A 14,242-nucleotide genomic window follows, 5' to 3' on the forward strand; every position below is an offset into this window, starting at 1 on the left:
GTCAAACTTTCCGATTAACTTGATGCGGATGTTTCTGATTCTTGACTTTTAAAATATTAATGAGGAAATTTGTATAAAAATGTAACAATGTTTGAATTATAATTTCTATAAATTTGCATTGCTTTTCATTTATTTAAACAGATTATTTGTACGTACTTAAAACGTTTACATTTGCGGACGTTGACGGTGTCCAGCCGGCGCTACAAGTCGCGCAGAGTAGGGGTCACAATTGAATAACAGAAAGGCAAACACTTGACAGTAAAATGTAACAAATTAAATATATTTAACAAAAATATAAGTAGCAAATAAACACGGGTTCTACTCCGGGAGCGCCGAGAGGGGCGCGGGGTCGGAGGGAAACCCGTGTTGTCAGTGCACCTGATTTCAGTGCACTTGTTATCGGTGCACCTGTTATCAGTGCACCTGATTTCAGTGCACCTGATTTCAGTGCACCTGATTTTAGTACACCTGATTTTATTGCACCTGTTATAAGTGCACTTGATTTCAGTGCACCTGTTATCGATGCACTTGTTATCAATGCACCTGTTATCAGGGCGCTTGTTATCATGAGGAGAGGAAGCCCCCACGTTTGTGTCACCAGGAGAGGAGGGAAAGGGGTAACAATGCGTCAGATGCAATGCGTCATGCGTTCTCCACGTACGTGTCGAGTTACGCGAACGTTATCATCTTGAAGGTAAGAGATGTGGCGATGAACTGCATGGAATGCTGTGAGAAGAAGATAACACATCGCACGTCACTGCGAGTGTTATTCATCTCACAAATTTCTTTTTTTTTTTTTTTTGTTTTCCGTGGGTGGAGAAAATGCAACTTACCCACACCCAGAGCCCGATTCCTCTGGGTAGTGTGGGACTCGCTGTGAAGCGGCTATACCGCACTAAGAACTCCACCGCAAATGAATATTGGCGATACGAGAAATAAAATCGCGAATGCTACTCTTACGCGGTCTCAACGCGTACTGACAAAAAAAAACGCGGTTTCAAAACGTACTGACAAAAACGCGGTCTCGACACGTACTGACGAACACGTGTGAGGAGATAAGAAGTATCAGATCTCGGACCAGGCGTTGACACCTCATATCTCCTGACACGCGTTCTCACACACACACAAATGCACACATTTATTCAATTTTTAATATTACCTTTTATATACAGCTTCCACCTTTCCCTTCTCCTCCTCCTTCTCTTCCTCCTGCTTCTCCTCCTTCTCTTCACTACATATTAGTAAAAAATGTTTGTATGAGAAGATGCGAAAGCGACGCATCTTATCATACACACGCACTCACATTTAATACAGTTTGCGCCTCTTAGCCGCCGGATAGCTCTTTCTATCCGACGGCTTCGGTGCGGTAACAGTCGTCGTGCCTATGGACCTGGTGCACAGGTGAAGCGTAGTCATAATTATACGCTTCTCCCCGTACACCGGGTTGTGTTGTAAAAAGTCCCACGACGCGAAACCTATGTCTCTATTATGCGCGGGGCACCGCGCCCGCGCCGTGCTCAGCGGGGTGGCAAACCCCAATTCACGCTGGCGTAAACATTTAAGTAATACAGAATGACAAATCGGGCCCCTGCACTTTTCACACACGTCGACTTCTACTTCCATCGGCTCCATGGTCACTGTTTAAAATGTCAGAAGCTACTGACGGCTGTAGGCTCAAAGACAAAGGGCTAGAAAAAATATGTGGGGGTAATATAGAGTCATAGCACATCCGAGAACGTAATGTAAGAAACTTTTTATCTCATGCGCAGGTAATGTAACCGTTCGAAGAAGATCTATCACGCAGGTAATGTAACCATGCGATGAGATCTGTTACATACCTTCATACAACGAGCATCCCGAGAATGCAACGTAAGATTTTTTTATTAATCACGTACCGATAGCAACTATAGAAGCCCGTAGCTTCTCGGAAGATAAGAATAAGATGAAATAAATTAAAATAAAATAAAAGTATGTAACATATACAATTTTAATGAAATTAATGACAAAATACAGTATTTGACGCCTCAAAAACAATACGATCGATAACAAACGTAATGAGTTCGCAATCAATGAGCACATTTTTATCATAAATATCATGTAACAATTTAATCGCATCACTTTTAGTGGTAATAGCATCACGTCATAAACTAGATACAAAATATTTAAATGTTTCACTAACAGTGTCTACAGTTTGTGATAGAGAGAAATAAACATGCTCAACACAATAATTAATGTCAAATAGAAATAATACAGTTTGCTGTTTCATATATAAGTGTACATTTCCTAACGATAATTTGATTATAGTGTCACTAGTAGTAATATTTACAATTGTTAAGGTTAAATCGCGAATAAACAGTGGTGGTGCTGCAGACGGTTGTTGAACAAAGAGCTTAACGGCTTCACGTTTTTCCATCAACACTGTCCACGTAGCATGCGGTAGCAGCATAGTATTTCCCTTGGTATCGCCAAGAAGTAATTCCACATGTGATATAAGTCCAGCGTTGATACCAATGTCCAAATACTTGTATGCAGTAGGCGTTAAAGCAAATCTTCTCCCCAGAATATGGTGCGTACACTGCGGTGTGGCCAAACTAAATAGAAAATACAATAAATGAATAAAAGAAAAAAAACAGATTTTTTTATCACAATACAATATATAATACTTACTTCATGTTCCCGGCCAACGTGCTTGGTACTGGAGTGTAAAAATTCATGGTTGCAGCAGTATTTTCGAGACAGTAGAGTCCGTGCATGAAAGTTCGCAAACTGGTAACGACACGTCGAGAATATGCGACTTTTATACTAAAATCTCCACCACAGTTATATGAGTCACTAATTTTAAAACAAAATGTCATTAACTGAGGTCATCTCCTTCTCAGTATCGTTGAGGCTGTCCACACATATATTACATGCAACCTGATCATGGGTGCATGTGTGATGTAGCAATTGGAGTGCGGTAACAGCATCACAGTTGTCAGATAAATTTCGCGCAAAAGTCCAATGGTTTAGATTGCATAAAAAAATTTCACCACACAACCCATTACCAAGTAAAATGTTTATGGTGAAGCAAGGATCAAGCATTTGATATCAATCCAGAAATGTATCCACCCACGTATAACAGTTCACTGGATGATAGTAACTTATATATAGAGGCAAGTCCATTTTGCGGTCGATACAACGTTGAATAGCAAGTTTTAGACCAAGTTATAGATCGTCAACGGAGCAAAGTCTATGTCGTAATGCGGCTCTTTGACCAATCGCTAAGTCATCGAATCTACCCGATTGTAGAAATCTTCGTAATTGCGATGACTCGAAGAAATCCGAAACATTATTACGTATGCCGCGAAGAGAACAAAGTTTGCGTTTCACTATATGCTGCGGCCACTCGCGATAACTGTGATGCATATCAATCGAAGATCGTTTCACAAACGGTTCACAGGTACCGCGGACACCTAGTTCACGATTTCGTAGAAAACGAGTGATGGATCCTTGAGGTTTAAGGGGTTATATACAGTTAGACGGCCGAAAAAAAGTGACTTTTCCAGAGTGTTTTCCGAAGAAACTTTTAAATTTATTAATCCAAAAATTTATACACATATTATGGTATCTTTTAACAGTATTTTAAGACCTAAAATTAGTAAAAATATTTATTTGAAAAAGAGTTACAGCTGATCTCCGGGAGCTCCTCTTAAAAAAGACGTTTTGCGGTGACCACTATATGTCGGAACTGGATCATCTGAAATTAAAAAACCAAACAGATTTCGTTACAGTAATGTCAAATCTAGTAATTAATCGAAGGAATAAGCAAAATAAATTTTTTTAACAAAATGGCGGCTTCGAAAAAAAAAAATCGATTTTTCACCAAAATTTCGGCTCTAAATTGTTTATAAAAAATAAAATATTTATTGGAGAGAAAAAATCTTCGATCAATTACTAAAAAATATATTTAAGAAGGTCGTATTAAAATTTGAGACTAATCGGGCAAGCCGTTTTCGAGAAATGTTGGTCACCGACTTTGAAAATACCATTTTGAGAAAAACGCGTTTAAAGTTTAGAATGCACTTTACATAGGATAATTTTTTTTTTTTTAAACTTACATGGAGTCGTCAATTCCAGGACCATATAATACACCCTTCGCCGATTCAGCAGCTTCCAATAACTCGAGCTGATGTTGTCTGCGAGCCATTCTTCCATCTCGGCTGCTCTCACGCGCTCTGAGATCAGAAATACTCACGCGCTTCTCATCTTCTTTTTCGGCATATGAATGCGCATTGGGTCCAAGTGTAATTCCTATTGCATTCATATAATACAATAGTGATGTCATTCCTTCATTAAATACGCCAGCAGCTATGTATGCAGCAGTTTCCACAATTTTTAAACCGGCTAGAACAATTTTGGGAGAGATCTTCCAAATCAGTTGATTGTAGCTCTCGTTGTTGTTTTGATTAAAACCACCTACGCATCTTTCTAATAAATTCTCACTGCTGAAGTCTGTGAAAATCAGATGTATAGCCTCAGCAACATCTTTTGGTAATGGGTCATAATCATGTTTGAAAGTGGATAATTGATTGGCAGCTGCAGCCTTCTGCCAGTCGCACCATGATTCTGGTCCTTCCGGGCACTTGTCGTGCTGAGGTTCCTTGTCACTCGAACAATAATGATAATATGTGGCCCATATAGCATTATACATTTTTTCAATGGAATCACAATTTCTTCTTATTGCTAAGCCATAATAAACTGTCAACTTATCGATCATCTTTCCAGTAAGTTTGCCTTTTCCACCCAGAGTTTTCTTCTGTATTTTTTTTCCTTTTTCGTTTTCAACCGTTTGAACATTTTTTTGACACAATTTCTGAGTCGCGTGCCCATTCGTTTCTGTACGTGTCCAATACATTCTTTTTTAACAACTTCTTGATCACCATAAAATGCAGCTTTTAAAATTCCTGAGTACGTTTTAGAGTCACCGTCTCCGATGTAATTTTTGTACATGACTCCAAATTTTTCCAGTGAACGTTGGAACATTTCGATGACTGAAGCAACTTTCATTTTCCCAGAAGAACCGGAATGATTTGCAGTGCAACTATTTGCATGTTCTGTAGACCATTCCTTATATTCTTCAGTATTGAGTTTCTTCTTCCAAGTTTCACACTGTTTGCAGTAGGCACTTTTTACAACAATATCTATAATTTTGCCAGAATAGTATCCGATCAATGATGTCACACCGTACAAGGAACTAAACTCTCGCTTTTTCCATGTGCCATCGCCAGATACAGTTAATTCTGTCGAATGTTCAGTACCTTGATGTTCGGAAGCCAAATATTTTTCTTCAGTACAAGCCTGTTGAAAAAGTTTTTCGGTGGCTGTTTTTATACTGGAATGAATATTACCTATTATCAAATCGTAAGTGGGCTGTGATATAAAAGCTCGCATGTCCATTAATCCACAAAATTTTTCTGCACCTTTTAACTTTAATCCGAGGACTCTCATGACAAATAGAAATCGTCGATTTATTTCATAAGAATGCGCGACAAAAGAACTAGAATTTATGTGACAATCTGCACACTTATCACACAGCAAAACAATTTTAAAACCAAGTCCTCGTTCAGAAGCAGTTTAAAATTTGATATTTCCGTCACAGATCTTACATTTCACATATTCAGAAATCGCGGCAAATACTGTGATAAAATTTAAAATGCGATACTCAACAGACGGATCACGTGGAACGAAAATTTCCTTTTGTTTTTTGAATTTTTTCGCCGAGGCACTGAAACTACTTTCATCCGTTTCAGCTGTTTTTGGATTAAAAACATTTTTGCGCTTTTTTAGTCTTGACTTACGTATGTTAAGAGATTTTCTCGTTTCTCTGGAACCCTTCATTTTCACGAAAAATTACAAAAAAAGTATGAACAAACTCACAAGTTTACTGCTTGGCTTAGCTGCTTATACTGGCTACCACTCTCAAATCTATTCCAGTTCGAGGTTAGAAAAGTCGACGTAGACACTTCAGGTACAAAAAAACACTAACACACTGTTGCTTTACACATGCAAATACATTAGAAAGGATCATTAACAATAGACAGGAGCATAAAAGGGATAGCGTTTCAGGTAGTCGCTACCGCTCCGACCTTGTACTTCCGAGCACTCTGAAACGTCTTTTCAAATTTACTTATAACTTAGGAAATATTCACCGGAACTAAATGAAACTTTCTGTATATATTCTTAAATATATGTACATTAAGAAAATAAAATAAAAAAAAAATCGATTTTTTGAAAATTCTAACTGTATATAACCCCTTAAGCTGTGTAAAGTTCGTATTTATCACTTTGAAAAGTTCGTCAGCTTCATCATCCTCATCGCTACGTCTATGAAACGAATTGTCCTCATATGGTAAAGAATCCATAGTTTTTTGTATATCACAAACACAGTTTTTATTGTGAAGCAGTGCAAACAGGACATATGTTACACGGAAATATTAAATACATTGGTTTATTGCAATTGGAGCACGATCTGCTATATAATGCGTTGTGAGAATTGATCTCATGTCCATGAATAAGAGTCATAGGTCCTCCCAAATCAGAGAATGCTATCATACACTCCGTGCAAAGAGCAATAGCTGCACTAGGTGTACAATAATACACATATATCATGCAATGCTTCGTGCTCGAAGTAAGTGCTCGAAAATGCGCTGAATCTAATTCTTGTGAAATATGAATTGTCAGATCGTCACTTTGGTCACTCGCGTGATTACTATCGTTAGGCAATGGGGAGGCGTCGGACTCTGACGATGCTTCAAGTACCACTTCAACAGATGAAGATGAAGATTCACTAGACCACTCCATTATAGTCGCAATGAAAGTATAATGGTTTAAAAATCATCTAATAGAATTAATAAAGAGACCTAATGTATTTATACTACTCCCACCACTGAGCATAGTATAAATTTTGTAAGTAGCGGGGGCTTTTACAAATCGCAATACCTTATATGGAAACATCTTTTCTCGGGGTGAGATTGCAACGTCATAGATGTGAACGTAAGAGCCCTCCACAATATCACAGCACGATTATCAAACACGTGGTAAAATGTAATCATTTGGCGCGTGCTAAAATGTAAAACATTGATATTCATTACCACAGATGTGCATTGAGGGCGCGGACAATAAACTCCTGCCAAATGCTAAAGAGATAAAATTTTTAGATTTATCATAACAGACTACAATGTATCTGTTTCTCAAGAATGAGATTACAGCGATATGGATGTGAAATTGAGAGATTCAGTACGTGCTAAAATGTAAAAACATTGATATTCATTGTCACAGATGTACGCTGAGAGCTCAGACATTTGAACTCACAACGCGTACTAAAGAGGTAAAATCTTAGATTTGTCATAACAGACTATGACAAATTCTTGTTCTCGAGACGAGATCGCGGTGTCGAAGTAGTTACATATGATATCAATAACACACGTCAGTTCTCAAGATGAGATCAGAGGCGCGTGTTAATACGAGTATACGATAAAGATGTCTCTATCAACACGGCATTGTCGAGAGAACAACGCGCTCTTATAAGAAACATATAAAAATCCATAATTGTTATGGCACACGTGGTGAATGGTTTTTGAGATGCATATGCGTCACGTTAGAGATATGAAAATGAAAACATTGACAAAATACTGCGGTATAAAAGTCGCAGAACATATGCGCGAGATTTTAGTATTCCTGTTGGAATCATAAAAAGCAGTATGGATTCTAGAGAGCGAGAGTTGTTAGAGCAAGCTGTACGATTGTAACGGTGCACCCGGCGATGCACCGTTCCGGCCACAACATCGGCCGGCCGCCGGACACAACACCGTCCGGCGGGGACCCGGGGCGCGGTGCGCCTCAAACTTCATAAGCTTTATCCAGCCGGAATAGAACGGCAGCGCGTAGCCGTTCCGCGGCTAAGTCTATCCGCGGGCTTAGCCGAGCGTTCCCGAGCGCCGCCGAACCGCGCCGTCGACGTCGAGGCCCGTCGTTTTTGAGCGCGCCGCATCCCGGGGCCTCGGCGCCACGCGTCGGGACACGTCACGAACCTCGCTGAGCCCCGGCAACCTTGCGCCGTCACTTTTTATGTATAAAAAGTCGACGCCAGGACTCAGCGGGACCGTCCTGATCCGTTCGCTCTCGAGCAAACACCTGATCCTAGAACACGAACCACGGGGTGAAGCGATCTTCGTCTCAGCCAGGAACTCCTGGCGCTCACGATCCTCTCGTTCCGAACTACGACGTACGCACGACTAACTCGTGCGGTGGAGCGCACTCCGCCTCCTTCGAGGACTCTCGATCCTACGTCTGCGTTACAACGAAAGCTCGAAACACATCAAGATCCCGTCGCACCGTCGTGATCCACGGGATTGAGTGTTCTCCGCCTCGGCCAAGGACTTTTGGCTAAACGACACCGGTCAAGGTGCATCCTGACCCCACAGTTCCGTTTCGTTCGCGATCCACCGACGCATCGATCTATATTGTACCGCGCGCATATATCGAATCGCGATCATTGTACCGCGGGCCCCGCCCGCCGTTCCGCGCCCGCGCCCCGCGTACCACCGGTCCTACCGCCAGGATCAATTACTAGATCTACGATCCGCGCCGAAAACCGCGCCCACCGTTACGCGACACCCACCGTGCCTCCCGTGGGGCATCCGCGACCATCCGCGAATTAACACTTAGCGCACGCTTCATATCGATCGCGATCTAAGGGACCGACGTACCCACTATAGAATTATATTCGCAGCCACCTCAGCGATTGTAGATTTCTACGTGTATATATATATACAGGGTGTCCCAGACATAACGAAGGATACTGGGAAAATAGATAGAATTGATTGAGACAAGTAGAAAAGTCCCATACCATTTTGCAAAATTCTCAACCGTTATTGAGAAAAAAATTAAAATGTATAAAATGTATAGGCGTAAGAGCGACAAGAATGCTGCGCGTGAGTGAGCGCGACAGGCGAATCGCTAGAAATGACGCCGTCGCCTGTCGCGCTCACTCACGCGCAGCATCCTTGTCGCTCTTACGCCTATACATTTTATACATTTTAATTTTTTTCTCAATAACGGTTGAGAATTTTGCAAAATGGTATGGAACTTTTCTACTTGTCTCAATCAATTCTATCTAGTTTCCCAGTATCCTTCGTTATGTCTGGGACACGCTGTATATACATACAGGGTGTCCGAAATATTATTAGCAATATTAAAACTGTGGGTAGAAAATCAGATTTGGAGACGAAAAGTCCTTTACGAATTGGTAAAAATCGTAACCATTATTGAAAAAAAAATTAATTTGTCTAGCGCAAGAGCGACAAGAAAGCCACGCGTGAGTGAGCGCGACAGGCGACGGCGCCATTTTTAACCATTCGCGCTCACTCACGCGCAGCTTCCTTGTCGCTCTTGCGCTAGACAAATTAATTTTTTTTTCAATAATGGTTACGAATTTTACAAATTCGTAAAGGACTTTTTGTCTCCAAATCTGATTCCTTACCCACAGTTTTAATATTGCTAATAATATTTCGGACACCCTGTATATCTATCGACGCCGCTTAACCAAGCGGCCGTCGCAGTTGTTGAATAAACTCGCTTTATTTTATTATTTAAATCATTATTTAATTTCACCCTCCCGGGCTCGCTGGCCCGACATTCGAAACCCGCCGCGCAAGCAGGTCGTTTTAGCGGTATAAAAAAAGTGATAAATTTGACATTTTCTTACTTACCAACTTAAAAAATCTTAAAAAATTTAATTAAAAAAAAGAGTTAAGAGCGACAATTTTCCTTCTTAGGGAAGATTAAGAAGATAAAAATACACATATATTTCAAGTTTTATGAAAATCCGAGGTGGGAGCGTTATACTATATATTTACCATATCTTATATCTATTATATTGTTTTTAATTAACTGTGCAGTAAATCACGATTAAAGAAACTCAAAATTTTATACAAAAGAAAAGAAAGTTTTCTCATTAATAAATTGAAGTTACCTCGGGGATGAAACCCACGATAACGCGATAACTGCTCGGAGGCTACCAAAATAATAATTACATTTGCTCGGAGGCTACAAAATAAAAATCACATTTGCTCGAAAGCTACAGAATAATAACTTAAAGAAATACCGCTAGCCTCGACTAAACTTCATATAAGACTCGCGAAATATACAACCGAAGAAAAGAAACCAAAAAAATATTTACATTTATACGGAAAATTCCGTTCTGACTATGTTTGCACGCAGTAACGCGGACGGCGCGAGCCGACGCTATTTACAACCCGGTGTGACACACACACACTCTTAAATAATAGTAACAGGCCAGCGCTATATACAGGTGCCTGATTCGCACGCATATACTCTAACATTCCCGGCAACGGCCGACGCTTCTTTCAAACACGTGATTCGCACGTTCACACACGCATTCCAGTTCACGGCAACGGGCCGACGCAAAGTCTTTGATCACGTGACGCTCACGTGATATTCTCGAGTCCAACGGCGGCAAAGCTTTTCTACGTTGAAAGGGATACTGGGTGATGAACTCCGCCGTCGTGCTGGAATCCGGGATCTCGAACCTCGTACGATAGCAAAAAAGTTGATTTCACCAGCTTCCTCTGGAACACGGCACGCCGGCGGTTCCTTGGTGTAAATGCCGGTAACACGGCACGCGAGAAAATCCTTGTCCCGTACTTGAACTGTAGAACAAATTAATATTAACCTGGGGACCTCAATAGCACGAGGACCCAGGAGTTCCCGCCGACCTACCGGTACGTCACGATACCACTTCCTGGTTCGTCCCGCCGTTCGTCGTGGCTCGTCCCACCGTTCGTCGTGGCTCGTCCCGTCGCTCGTCGTGGCTCGTCACAATTCTTCCGCACTTACAAATCTTTTTCCGAAACGTCCTACTCGACGGCACAATCTCTTCTTCTTCTTGGTTAGTGGCACAAAAGACCCTCTGGGTTCAATACGGCCAAGCTCACAATTAATATGATGGTCATCGACCATGCAGACTTGAAAGCGAACCGCTCTTAGGCGGCTTCCCCACGAACGCGCAAGCGCAGGCAAAGCGAAAGACAAAATCCAAAAGCCGGAATATCAAATGTCAATACAAGCAGATTTAAGAAAGGAGTTTAGCAGTCTGCACAACTTGGGAGTAGGATTCCTGAGGATGGAAAAGATCTTCAAAGTGATTAGGGAAGTCCGAGTTCAAAAAACGTCTGAGAAGAACAGATTTAGAGATAGCAAGAGGGCAATGAAAAACTACGTGATTAATATCTTGACGCGAGTCGCCACAGGGGCAAGAGCTGGAGACAATGTATCCCTTTCTAGCAAACTTTGACTTAAATTATAATGATCACTGCGGATCCTGCAAAGCAACACAATCTCGCGGCGAATATAACGCCTTTTGTGATACCAGGGCGTGCAACAACGGTCGTAGTAAAGCTGATGAAACCTAACTCCCTTATTGGCAAAAATTTTTTCAGTTAAAGTGAAAAATTCGTTATATATTCTGTTTTTAATGTAGGAAAACAAATCGGGATAAGGTATTTTAGAAAATCTTTTAGGGCCGTTACGAGCGGCAGCGACGGCGGCTCGATCCGCACGTTCATTGCCGAGAATACCCATATGTGAAGGAACCCAAACCAAGGACACCTCCAGGTCTACACAAAAAATTTGGAGCAGCTTTTGTTTGATAAGGGAAATAATGTAATTTTTTCGATTGATGTTTTTAGAATAGACGGAATCCAGGACGCTTTTTGAGTCGAAGAATATGACCGATTTGGGCAATTGACATTTAATAATAAGGGTAAGGACCTGTAGGATAGCCCATGTCTCTGCGGAAAAGATTGAGGTGTCACCGGGAAGTTTGGTTTAATAATAGTTCCACGAGTGGGAGAATAAACGGTGCATCCCACGAGCAAATCCGATTTAGATTCGTCGGTAAAAAACAGACAGGAGCCGGCAGTAAGTAGGGCCGTCTCACGCTCAAAGGCAGAGTTGACTATTTGAGAAGGAGCATCGCTGGGAACATTCAAATTAATTTCTGTATATGTGGGTCTCAAGATATATGTTTCAAAGTCGTGGGAGAGCGGGGGGGGGGAGACGAAATATGCAAGGAATTAATGTATGTTTTGTGTAAAATAAATAGATAAAAAAGTGGAATATTTTTGATTGCGTTAATTCTTTTAACACGGGAGTTAGCTGCAGATTTGACCATGTTTAAGCTGTTTATAACAGGATTATTTTTAATAGCGGATGAGTTAGCTGCAGATTTGACCATGTTTAAGCTGTTTATAACAGGATTATTTTTAATAGCGGATGATCTATATAGAAATTTAATATTGTTGAATTTAAAGCGGAGGTGAAGGGGAAACTCTCAGGCTTCGTATAGAAGAATGTTGATAGGAGTAGATTTTCTCATAGAAAATGCAGCTCGAATTGTGGCGTATTGAAGTCGTAGAAGGGAAGTGAAAAGAGTTTTATTATTTTTGTAATTGAAAATTTGAGAACCGAATTTTATTGAGGATCGAAATATGGATCTGTATAAATTAATTAAAATGCATGGATGAGCACCCCATTTGGTGGCCGTAAGAGAGGTGATAATGGGAAGGATTCGCCTTCCTTTATTAATAAGGTAATTAAGGTGAGCCTTACTTGAGAGTTTCTCGTCTAAAATAACCCCCAAGAAATGAACGGAGGATTGACGAGGAATGGGAATGCCGTCGATGAAGAAAGGAAAAGAGAGAACAATGGTGCGTCTTTTTCTGTTAAAAATTACGTAGAAAGATTTAGCAAAAGAAAGGTTCAATCCTTTAGAATCAAGGAAAATTTTGATGGAATTAATATTTTTTTGTAAAATATCTATGGCACGATTAACATTCCTCTCAATGGAAAGAAGGATAAGATCGTCTGCGTATTGGAGTAAAGTCACACCATCGCTAAGGTGAGAATTGATTCTGCGAATATATATATTAAAAAGTATGGAACTAGACACTAAGCCCTGTGGAGTACCCTTGAATGATTTTAATGGAGATGAGTTAATATTGTCTTGGCTAGTCACATATATATCTCTGTTTGAGATGAGATTATCAAAGAATTTGCGCATTTTGGCCGGAATGCCAATTACCTCAAGTTCTTGGATTAGGATTTGGGGGATAACGTTATCAAAAGCATCAGCTATATTCAGGAATACCCCGACCGCTACGTGCTTTTTGAGAAAAGCAGTATTATGTCCACGCCCTTTTTAATTTTTTTTTTTCTAGAATATTCTGAATCCACAAAGATGACTAACAATAAATGAAAGGTCTAGTGGATTGTTTTTAAGAAAAGAGTTTTTTATCTATAGTAACGGAAAATTCGGAAAAATGATTCAGACAGCCCTATGATAAGCGGTACACGCGGGACAAATAAACTTTCTTTATAGAGCGTTCTGAATCCATAAAAATGACTAATAATAAACGAAAATCAAGTGGATTATTTATAAAAAAAGAATTTTATCTACAACTATGAAAAATTTGAGAAAAAGATTCAGGCAGCGAAGCTCGCGACAACGCCCTTCTTGAATTGTATATAAAGCACGAGCAGGCGGAACGGGTATTCATTCATTCTCAAAAAGTCTCTTGGTGCCTGACATTATTTTACCCGCGATTCGTGTGACTATTCCGAGTGCTCCGAACCGAAGGACGAACCAACCGATCCGCTAGCCGCTCAAACCAGCCGATCCGCTAGCCGCTTAAATCCGCCGATCCTCCGGACGCATTAAATCCGCTGATCTCACGAATTTGCTGATCCGCCAAAAGGACCCTTAGACGCCAAAGCTATTTCAAAGTTCATCCTTTTTTATTAAAAACTGCCTAAGTAGTAAGTCCAACACTCATTTTCTCGAATTTCCGTTTACAATTATTAAATCAAATCGCTCATTTATAGTGAGCCGAACACGACCACGCTCTTCCGCCGAGTCCAAAAACCATACGTCTGACTACAATTATTTACTAGTCGAACTTAAAAGAAGGCTTCCTATGCCATGCGGCGGAAGTTATAGTTGTAAAATCTGCTACCCCGAACTTTGACTTTACGCAGATTATTGTGAGGCCCAAGGTCCGTCGTATTCTCCGACTTCGATCGCATCACCAAACCGCCTTCCTTCGTTTACCTCTTTTACTCCTCCACCGGTTCCTCTCCCAAGTTTTTCGCAGTCTTTCTCTCCTCTGCCTAATCATCGATACCG

At 40.7% G+C, this 14,242-nt stretch overlaps 1 pseudogene; it reads right to left on the reverse strand.

Moving 5' to 3' along the window:
- Positions 1 to 3,878: 3,878 nt before the first annotated feature.
- LOC139111263 (uncharacterized) lies at positions 3,879 to 7,903 on the reverse strand (annotated as a pseudogene).
- Between the last annotated feature and the right edge of the window lie 6,339 nt (positions 7,904 to 14,242).

The sequence above is a fragment of the Cardiocondyla obscurior genome, linkage group LG23, assembly GCF_019399895.1.
Source record: "Cardiocondyla obscurior isolate alpha-2009 linkage group LG23, Cobs3.1, whole genome shotgun sequence".
Lineage (NCBI taxonomy): Eukaryota > Metazoa > Arthropoda > Insecta > Hymenoptera > Formicidae > Cardiocondyla > Cardiocondyla obscurior.